The following is an 11,834-nucleotide window of genomic DNA, read 5'->3' as shown; positions in this document are numbered from 1 at the left end:
ATGTTGACATACTTATCTGACAGTTATCAGTTTGTGGAAGTAAATGAAGAGATGTCTTGTCGGTCAAAGGTTCAGTATGGTGTACCACAAGGCTCAGTACTAGGACCGTTGCTGTTCACTCTGTACATTCTACCCTTAGGAGATATCATTAGGAAGCATGGGATTAGTTTTCACTGTTATGCTGATGATACTCAGCTCTATAGTTCTTCACGCCCTGACGAAACTTACCAATCCAAAAAACTGGATGACTAGTAATTTCCTATTACTTAATTCTGAAAAAATGGAGATTCTAATTATTGCACTTTTATCCCTCTGGGGTCTAAGGTGTTTTTGAGGTCCTTGAGATGTTTTGACATGCCCTGACATTTGTGTTTTTTTCAGTTGCTTATGATCTGATGATCAAATGATCTGAAAATCATCCTGCCTAATCATTCACATAAAACAATACATTGATTGAAATTTTGTAAGACACTTTTTGTTTGGAAAGGCGATATGCGTGGGGGCGTGATTCACACCTGAGAAGACAATGCCTGCATAATGAGCTGCATAATGAGCCTTTCACACAGGTGTATCACTGAGCCACAAGAAAGAATCCAAGGACAAAAAAAAAAATATCTATATATATATCTATCACAAAATGCGATATCCACCAGCCCAGTTTCTTTACAGAGTGCGATATAATGGTTAGGCTATAGAACGTTCAGGATGTCATGCGAGCTCAGGATGTCACGCAAGGAGAGAGTCACCGCCGGTGAAGTGCTCCTAGTTTGCTCAGTGATTTAACGATAATATCAAAACAAAAAAACATATTTTTAAAAAGAGGATTCAATAGGCTAACAAAAAAACGTTTACCATTTAATTGTTTATACTGTAGGCGAGCTGTCAGTCACGTAGGCTACGTTACTGATCAACAGCTGTCTGTCAGTCAGAGAATCAAAGCTTCAGAGTCAAGCTAACGTTATGGATTTCGATGACGGATTGGAGCCGGTCATTCCAGCTGCTGTTGGGAGAAAGAGGAAGGCATCTAAAGAAAATCATCAAAGGGACAAGACCAAACGGGCAAGGCATTCAGGGGAGGGAAAACATCCAAAGATGAATCAGTCCCTCCAGGATTTTGCGAGGTCGTGATCGCAACTATTAACGCACCTTCAACAAATCCCCGTGAATTCAGTGCGCCTTGCAATTTTGACCAATCACCGCAACTTTTCTGCAACTTTGACCAATCATCGCGGTCTCCTGCAAAGCGTCATCATACGTCATCAAACTCACTTCTTTGTTTTGTTAAGAAGAATCAGCAGACATGTGTGCTGCCAACGTCTCACATTTACCTACAAAAATAACAGCAAGAGAGAGTGAGAGAGAGAGAGGGAGAGAGAGAGAGGCGCGGGCGCGATCGGACTGTGTGTGTGAGAGAGAGACGGATCGAATTGTGTGTGTGTGTGTGTGTGTGAGAGAGAGAAGGGGGGGGCGCGATCGAACTGTGTGTGTGTGTGTGTTGTGTGTGTGAGAGAGAGAGAGAAAGAGAAAGAGAGAGAGAGACGGATCGAACTGTGTGTGTGAGTGTGTGTGTGTGTGTGTGTAGGTGCAGGCGCGATCGAACAGTAGAAACATAAAAACATACTCCGTCATTTTGTTCATACAGGACATCATTCAAACTGCAAAGTGTTTACTTATATTTGTGTACACTCGCAATAAAACACAGCATTGTGCTTTTGTCACACTCTAAACTCTTGTCAAACTGTAACCTACAACTGTCTACCCCCCCCCCCCCCCCACACACACACACACACAAACAAAACATTGATTCACTAAGGTGGATATATAGCGTTTTGCAAAATAAAATAAAAAATAAAAAATGTTATGTTGTGTATGTTCTGGCCAAAACTAACTCAGAATCGTATTATTATTAATCAATCTTTGTATATACTATTCCATATATTTATGGTGTATTGTTTTTTTAACCAATTTAAGATGTTTGACAATGTTAAGATAAATATGTTGCATTTTGGCATGGTTTTTGACTTATTTATGAACTATTTATGGACATAAAATTAAATAAAAAATATCCTGGATTTTAAGAATATTGTGTCCCTGGCCTTCACTGAGCTCAAGTAATAGTTTAATGTACAAAAAATGTGAATGAACTTGACTGTTGATGTCTTAAATAATAATGTCAAATAACTAAAATTTCTCAAAATGGATATATCTCCTTTTGCAACGAAACTCTTCATACATTAGGGCCGGGACTCGATTAAAAAAATGTATCTAATTAATTAGAGGCTTTGTAATTAATTAATCGAAATTAATCGCATTTTAATTGCATAAATATTTGACCTGAGAACAGTGAGAAGTAATTTTTTTCTCATTGATTTTTAGTACACCATTGAATAATGACTGAATAAATAAGCTTAAGCAACAAAATATTGTTTATTTTTGTTCAACCAAGTCCAGCAGACCAGTGCAATTTTTGCCATTAAGTGTAGCAATAGCATATTTAGAAATATAGTACATTTCAGAAATTCAGGTAGCCTATAGGTCCACGCTAGCTGCTCTATGTTTTGCATTGAGGTATCGATACTTGAGGCCCGATGTGCTGCGGTGATATGCGAATTCCTTGTTGCATAACTTGCACACAACCATGATCTTATCGACGCTTCCAACCACGGGGCCAACCAAAGCGGTCTCGTCAGCTTTTTCGTTCATGTTCACTGTGGTTTGTTGTTGTCTGAAGTCATGAACGCTAGTTGGTGCTCCAGTATAATCGGTCCGCCAAAACTCATCCAGTGGGAAACGTTCAGCGGTGCGGAAAAATTGTGAAAATTTTTTAACGCGTTTAATCTTAATTAACGCGTTAAAGTCCCGGCCCTAATATATACATATATACGTAGGCGTAATTTGCGGGTGGGACGGGTGGGACATGTCCCCACCACTTTTTGCCGGGGTCGATTGTGTCCCCACCACTTTTGAAACATCTCGCGGCATGGATGTACCAATACGAATAAATAAAAAATCTCCAGTTAACTCTAGTAGAACATTCATTTCCTTCGTTTGTTAAATAAGAGGCAAGAAATGTGTTGTTTTTGAAATCAAGTGACCAAAGTGTTCGTTGCCGCTGCTATCAGTGGCGCGGATACAGTGTTCTGTTGTGACTCGCGCACAGTCTTCACACGGACACGCGCTTCAATCCGTTGCGGAGAGACTCTTTATTCGTTATGGGGAAATCACAAAACATAATGCACAAAAAACGTGTCCCTGCTTGATATACAACCACTAATAAACAATCGGTTTTGATGAGAAAAAAAACGATACTACTTAGTGCGGATTAGAACCCAGAACCTCTGACACGCTTGGCAAAAGTTCTGCCACTGGACCATTAAAGTACATAAAGATAACATTTGGATCTATGTATTTATTCACGTAAAAATACTCGCCACTTACAACATATATTAGATATCATTAAATGACAAATTCAACACAATGTACTATCGTATACTATACATACCCCCCCAACACCACACACACACACACACATCTGTCTCACCCACTTTTTAAAACAAAGTTACGCCACACACACATATATATATATATATACATGCTACAAAATGGGTTCACAGTTGGAAACATCTCGAAATTTTTTTTTATTTTTGCTTGCAAATTGTATACTATCCAAGGTAAACATTTCTAGTAATTGTGTAGTTAATTCTCATACTGTATTTTCAGAAAGTTTTGGATATGTATCCTCTCCCCAAATTTGTCATTAATAAAACACAAAAATAGTTTGAAGAGAAGGCTTATATTGACATTTTAAGATTTTGTTTACATCTACCTTGTAAATATATTCTTTGCTATTTTATTAAAAAGGTTACAATTACAACAACAATTAAAATTGTAACAATATTTCAAGTGTAATCTTTCTGTGTAAAAACTAAAGTATACATTTTATCATATGGATTTCAAAGTTAAGGATTCATTAGTTTGAATAAAGCCTACATTGGAACAAACACTAACATCTTATGCTTTCTGTACACCTAAAGACTTTGAAAAGATTTAGAAAAGACTTTATAAGATTATCAGCTCACATCTAAAGACTTGGGTTCACAGTTTTTAGTCTCAGACTAAAGACTTGCGATAATATCAAACATGTTTGATATGAAAGACTAGAGAAAGACTGGCATAAATCGGGTCGCCGACTGCAGATTATCACCTCACATTTAACGATCGAGACGAAGGGAGCGCGCCGAGACTCCAGTAAGATTCCTAAAGACTGCCTGTCTTTAGTCTGGGACTGTGAAAATCCTTTGGTGTACGCCCGGCAGACAAATCATAATATATTTAACATATGAGCAGAAAATTGGTGAACAAAAGCTTATTTGTTTAACAGGCTGTACAAGACGAGAGACATGCGGATCCATATGCAGGGCTTTATGCCAAAACATGGTCGTTATACAGGCAAGGTCAATAAACAGCAAACTGGAATGGCAGAGGTATGACACAGAGTGATCCTTAAGGCAAGCGTGGGTTGACGATCGGCGAACAGTATCCAACAGGGGCAAGGCAAAGAGAGATAATCCAGGGAAGCAGCAATAGTTCAAACGAGGCACAAACGAGTCCAAAGGGCTAGGCGAAGGGTAATCCAGGAACCACGGCCGAGAATCAGAACACAGGAAAACACAATAGGCAAGACTAAGAACACTGGATGGGCTCTGTAGAGTAGCAAAAACTAGGGCAGCGCTAAACGCAATACAATACTCAGCAACAGGGAGAAAAACTCCAAGGCTAATGAAGAGTGTAAGATAGTTCATAGGCGTGAGCATGATTAGTGGAATCAGCTGTGTGTGTCGTCAATGCAATGAATGATGGGGATTGTAGTGAAGTGCAAGAATCCATGCTGTGAGTGGGTGGCCTCTGGTGGTGACCAACCGGAAGTGCAAGAACAAGATTCGTGGCAATTTGATGTGGCAGTAGTCTATTTTACAGTAAAAAGTTTATAGTCTATCCAAACCTAGTCAACGAAATGTTGTCTTTCATATTTCGTCTGTAAAATAGGCATATCATTTGTTGTTTTTATGATAGGCTATACTAGGGCATATAAATGTTAATTTGTAGTTTAATACGTTGCTAATACAAAGACATTTTATTTATACATATTTCAGTCGATTTTTACTCATCCCAGTATAGCAATATAGTTTGGTAAAAGCTGTTCATTCATTCACACACAGACGCGATTCATATTTAAACAGTCTTTTTGCGAGCTGTAGTAAACAACAGCGCGCATCTGTGCCATTCATTCACACACATACACGCGATTCATATTTAAACAGTTTTTTGCGGTTTACAAACACTATCCATGTCGCGACTAGAACAAAGTAAATGTAATTCGTTACTGTACTTAAGTAGCTTTTTTGTATTCAAGTATTTAAATTTGGGGAGACTTTTACTTTAACTCCACTACATTTCAAAGTCAAATATCTTACGTTTTACTCTACTACATTTTCAAAATCAGTCGTAACTTTTTAGTTACTAGTGGATAAAAACGTAACTGGTCAAACGAGCCAGCAATCACAGTACAGCGCACGCGTTTTTTTTTTTTTTACTTGAATTGGCGCTATCTACTAAGTGCGAACCAGAGCCGTTATAATGAGAGTTGCGAACATAGACGGTTGCGACACAGTAGCTGTGTCCGAAACCGCTCACTCGTTCACTCATTCACTAATCCCTATATAGTGTATGGCATTTGAGTGCACTATATCTGCAAGGAGTGAACAAAATGAAGTGAGTGAATTCGGACGCTGACGTTTACACTGTGCGTCGGAGAGCTGGAGCTGTCGAAGAAAATGCTTCGTCACACGTAAGTTACTCCTTTTATCTTACGTTACATACTTTATAAAACAATATTAACAACAATAACAACCATAGTAATCTCACCGCCGCGCGATCACGGGATTCGTGTAGCTCTCAATAGTTCCAAACAAATCGCGTTGCCAATGATTTTAAGCGGGGCAGAGAGCAGAATGTAGCCTATTTGTGTGTGTTTGTGTGTGTGCGCGTGTATATATATATATATATATATATATATATATATGCCGTTGTGCAGGTTTATGTGAACGTATCATAACTAGGATGTTAATAATTATGACCATAGACGCTCGAGAAAAATATATACAGTAAATACTGTAAATGCAGTATACCTTATGGGAACAGTCCCCTTCCCTCCAAAATGAAACACACAAAATATGTATTCAATTCAAATATATAGGCCTATATATATATATATGGCTGTTCAGCAATGTATCTGTGCAACCTCCTCATTAAACTAGGAGTTCCCTTTCAAGGGAACTCAACACTGCGTCGAGAATCAACACTTTGGGGACGCTCCCTTAGCGTGCGCCTCTGACGTAAGAATGAAACTAATCCAATCCTGATTGGTGTTGCGTCGTGACGTAACATGTGACGGCATAACCGGATGCATAAAAGTGATGCTGACACACACACACATCAGCTTTCGCTCTTCAGCAAGTGCTCTCTGTGAAACTGTCTGTCTTATTTGGTTTTGTTTGTCTGTGCAAAGCTCTATATTATGGCGAGTGAACAATACACTAAGTGTGTGCACCCCTGCCCAACACTATATGCAGTGTTGGGAAGGATACTTTCAAAATGTATTCCGTTACAGAATACAGAATACATGCCCAAAAATTTATTTTGTAACGTATTCCGTTACATTACTCAATCTGAGTATTGTATTCTGAATACTTGGATTACTTCTACATTGAATTGCATTATATAAGTGTAGGAATGCGGCCATCAAATCCTGCTTACTAAACAGGCCTAATTTGGTGTGTTTTTCTGTTCCAAATGGCTGAATGTGCTAGGCCCAAGTCTCCCTGAAAGTTTAATATATTATAATTTGCTGTAGAGGAACAAAGACTATAAGGGTATGTTTATGCAAAATATGTTTTGCTTGGTTAAAAAAAAGAGAAGAATTGTCCAAATTTACCTTTTTAGTTTCTTTATTTACTGTGAAAATAGACAAATAAAATATTCTGTGTCTGTACAGAATTTGCCATTATATAAAAAAAAGAAAAGAAAAAAAAAACACTGAGCAACTAAGCACATAGGTGTTGCAACTTATCACCTTTAAACAAAAGCACCAGAAATATTTTTTCTTTTTTTAAACTACGCCACCAAATATAATTTTACCCACATGACACCATGTTATATTGAAAAACCAACATTACCTCTTGGTAATGTACCAACAAAGGCTAGCAGCAAAAACCTAGCCAAAATGTCAAAGTTGAACATAACATAGGGTGAAAAACTTTTTTGGCTAACATTTGCATGTAAGGTGTTGATTTTATATGAATGTCAGGTGAAAAAAAGACATTTTGTTAAGAATCATGACACTGTCAATTTACATGCATTGCCTGTTAATACCTGTGAACCTAAAGACCAATATGTTTTGAGCCATCTACCTACATGTCAACACTCCAGTAGGGTCGGTTGTATCGCAGCAGGAGAGCCTGCTCAAAGTTCTTATCTGTCATTTTGTTACGATGTGGAGTGAAAATAAGTCCTCCCTGGCTAAAAAGCCGCTCGACAGGAGCACTTGATGGCAGAGTAGTATTGTACTTTAAGAAGAGGGATCTGATCAGTGGATACATCTTCAATGAAGCCAATGACTTGTCTGGATCCTGGAGATACCTCTGCACCTCTTCCTCCGCTGATGAACTTGTCACCTGTGTTGTCTCAAAAGTGAAGAAGTTGTCATCTTCTGGATTACCTCCAACTGCAGCATTTACAGTGCTGCCGGCATCCTCAGAAGGCTCTGTATGAAGAAGACGAGTCTCTTGGACCATTGCTGTTTTCATGGCTCCCCTCTCTTCATCAGCAAGCCACCACAGTCGAAACTTTGGGATGGTGGAAGCTGCCATCCTTGCCTCATGGGAGGCCAACACCTGCCCAAATCGAGTGTCAATGGCTTTTATAACAGCTGAGAGGATGTGGGTTGAGAACTGCACTTGGGTCAACTTTTCAGCTAACTTGGCTTTTAGGCTGACAATGGTGGGAACTATGTATCCAAAGTAACAGTTCTTTTCTCCCTGATTGAGTAGGCAAGAGGTTTCAGAATGGCTATGTACTCTTTTAGAAACATTGTCTCTTGAGGATGCAGTTTGGCCACTTTCAGCTGGTCACAGATTCCATTGAGCTGACTCTCAGTGAGACTCATCAACTTCTCGATTGCATGATACTCTGAGCTCCACCTAGTCACTGAAGGTACCAAACATCTCATTTGGGCAATTTCTTCAATTGCTTCAGCAGCACCTGATGAGCGATGAGCCTTATTCCAGATTGCCGCACATTTAGACATTGCACTTCTGTATAATTTTCGAGAAACACCCTGTGAGGCAGCTTTGTCAAGATCAGTCGTGGCAACAAGATTCAAAGTATGCGCGGCACATCGATGGTGAGGTGGCAAAAAAAAGTTTAGCTCTTCTTCCTCTTGCTCCTCCTGAAGGACTGCAGAGACATCAGCAAACTGCACATCATCTGTGCTATCCATCTCATCATCCATTTCACACCCTCCATATTCAGTGAACGCCTTAACGAAATTGCTACCATTGTCAGTGACTGTGGCACTGACTTTGCCTTGGATCTGGAATTCTGCATGAATCTGACTAACTTTGGCAGCAATGACATCATAGGTGTGGCGGCCCCTTATCCTTTCACATGCCAAAGCAACAGACTTTCGATCTAATGTCTCTGGCTCAATCCAATGACAGGTGATTCCCATGAAACTCCTATGATGAGCCGTCCATATATCTGCTGTTGTGCACACGGTTTGAACATCCTGAAGTGTTTCAGTAAGTGCCTCCTTCATATTTTGAGATCCCCTTTCAATGCGCTGCATCAATGTTTTTCTGCACATTGGTGTCCTACCCCCACTAATTCCTGCAATCATCTCACGGAATGAGGCATTCTCCACTAATGAAAAGGGCTGCACATCTGCAATTATGAACTCAAGAACCAAGGAGTTTACTTTCCTTTGTGTGATTGCTGAGGTGCTGAGTGTTGCTTGTTTGAGAGGAGGTGGGGTGGGCATGGCACTTTGTTCACCACCATCATCTGATGCCATTTCTGCTCTTTGCAAGACACTGGAATGCTTCCTCTGAAATAAAGAAAGACAGAAAGAGCACAAATTAATAACACTGTAATTATTTTAGCATTATCCTGAACCCATTTTGCTAGCCAAGTGATATGAGTATGCTATAACAACAGAAGCATGTATATTACATGCATGCAACTAAAACCATGTGGAAGCATTTAAACACGTTAAGTATATCTTGACAAATGCATTAACGACCTTGCAACTAGGCTATATTATAATTTCCATTCACCTTTTTGCCCGCAACAATAGAATAATGACAGACAAATTATAAATTAAAAAAAGTTTAGCTTTTAACACCTTTTACATGACACAGTTTCTTTTCTTGGCCATTGGTTAAAAGAAAAGAAAAAAATGTACAGAAAAAACTGTTTCAGTAAAAAAAGAAAAAAGAATTCAGTGCTTCTGATGTTCTCTTGTATAGGCCTACTTTCCTTATTTGGGCTTCTAGGTCTCTATCAAACCAATCACTTGTTTAGCGTTCATGTAAACACTACATTCAGTTTCATCGATCTGAATGAATTCAGTCCGATTGAAACAAAAGGTGTGCATAAACATAATGAATGGCGACTGTAGAAAGCAAAAGCCGAATCCCCGACATTTTGGGCGATCTAGAAATGGGCGGCCGGACGCATTTATTTAGGTCCAAAAAGAAGACATATCCGGGAAAAAGAGGACATATGGTCACACTAATGTTAGCTTCAAACGGGGCTAGTCAGTCTTTCAACGGCTCTGGGGCTAGTAAATCAGCACATAGGAGAATATGTGAAGTAAGTGAAGTCGCACGTCAACTAAGCAGGTAGCTACCGGATATAACTATAAAATAGCAAGGTGACCAGTAAAACTACAGCAGACGACTAACGTTAATTAAAATAATTTAAAAAAATAATTAAATAAACTTACTTTAAGATGTTTCGTCAGGTTGGAGGTGGAGTCTTTGGATGCTGAAAGGAGGTTAGTTGCTGGCAAGCAGAGGTTGCACTGCACAGTTATATTTCGTCCCCCTCCCTTCTCTTTCTTTAACGTGAAGTGCTGTTTAAATTTCCAAGATAGAAATGCATTCTTGCTCTGCTGTTGTTCCGCCTCCATCTCTACCTCTAGCTCCCGCTGCTCCTCTTCCAACTCCATTGAATGATCACGCACGCAAGCGGCAAACCGCGCATTTTTATTGTTTTCATGTTGGGGCTTCTGGGAAAGAGTTGCCTTAATTTATTTAGAGAGTGAATAAACTTGTGAAACAGAGAAGTATCGTCATGTAATCCATTGATTTCAACAATGTAACTGTATTCTAAATACCAACTATTTAAATTGTAACTGTAACGGAATACAGTTACTCATAATTCGTATTCTGAATACGTAACGCCGGTACATGTATTCCGTTACTCCCCAACACTGATTATATGCCACGGGTGGGGACACGCATCAGCTATGTGTGTGTGTATTGTTTAGGGGCGCAGCACGCACTGTCAGCTCTCGAGAGGGCTGCCTGTGCACACTGTGAAGCACTTCCTATTAGAGTGCTGCGCTCCCGCTTGGCTATATTATTTCCTGATGATGGCCAGGCTCGCGATCCCCGCGATTCGGGTCCCGCGTCCATTGAGGCGGCGCGACGGCTTAGATCGTGGAGATCGCAGAAGGATCTCGCGGATGAGAACGAGACTGCTGAGGCACCTTTTATCTCATCATCCGCAGATTCTATGACAATCGTTCACGACGCAGAAGCCCACGATGCGGCTTCTTCTGCCCGTGACGAGTGCCCAGTGCTCGAGCTATCTGTTTATAAGGAAGTAGATGTGCTCAGCATCGGGAACGAGCAACATGAGTCACTATCGCCGGCTTATGTTTCTGCTTATGTAGAGCTCTTGGAGGTTGTGATGCGTGCTGTGGCCAGACTAAATAAATAAATAAATAAATATATATATATATATATATATATAATATATCAGCTGGCCACAAAATAAGCAGGATGATCCCCGTCAAAATGAACTAGACGAGAGATTCCTGAAGCACCGTTCATAACCTCAGAGCCCGGGGCTTACTGTTTTTCCCAGATCTTTATAAAATACATATATATATATATATGTAGATCCTGGGAAAAACCCCACTCTTTACGTATCTCACCACACTCGCATGTTTATGTTTCTGCTTATGTAGAGCTCGTGGAGGTTGTGATGCGTTCTGTGGCCAGACTAAATAAATAAATAAATATATATATATATATAAAATATATCAGCTGGCCACAAAATAAGCAGGATGGTCCCCGTCAAAATGAACTAGACGAGAGATTCCTGCAGCACCGTTCGCAACCTAAGAGCCGGGGCTTACTGTTTTTCCCAGATCTTTATAAAAAATATATATGTAGATCCTGGGAAACAACCCACTCTTTACATATCTCACCACATTCATTATATGTTTATTCGAATGTGGTGGCTGCGAGAGAGGCGGGTTATGGCAAGATGCCGCAGATTGTGGAAGCTTTAGCGAGCTATCGTTCTCCTGATGCGGCATCTTCGCTTTAAGCCCCGGCGCTACACAACAAACCCTGCAGGGACACATCTGCACTGGTTGGCCGGGCTTATATGGTGGCTGGTCAGGCTGGATCCTCCTTCAGGCGAAGAAGGCTTCGGGAAAGAGGTCCTTAACCCTCTGGGGTCCAAAGTGTTTTTGGGGTTCT

The sequence above is a fragment of the Siphateles boraxobius genome, unplaced genomic scaffold (genome assembly GCF_051911475.1).
Source record: "Siphateles boraxobius isolate OS27281-9 unplaced genomic scaffold, OSU_SipBor_1 31, whole genome shotgun sequence".
Lineage (NCBI taxonomy): Eukaryota > Metazoa > Chordata > Actinopteri > Cypriniformes > Leuciscidae > Siphateles > Siphateles boraxobius.
The sequence above is the reverse complement of the archived record's forward strand: the minus strand, read 5'-3'. Positions refer to the sequence as shown.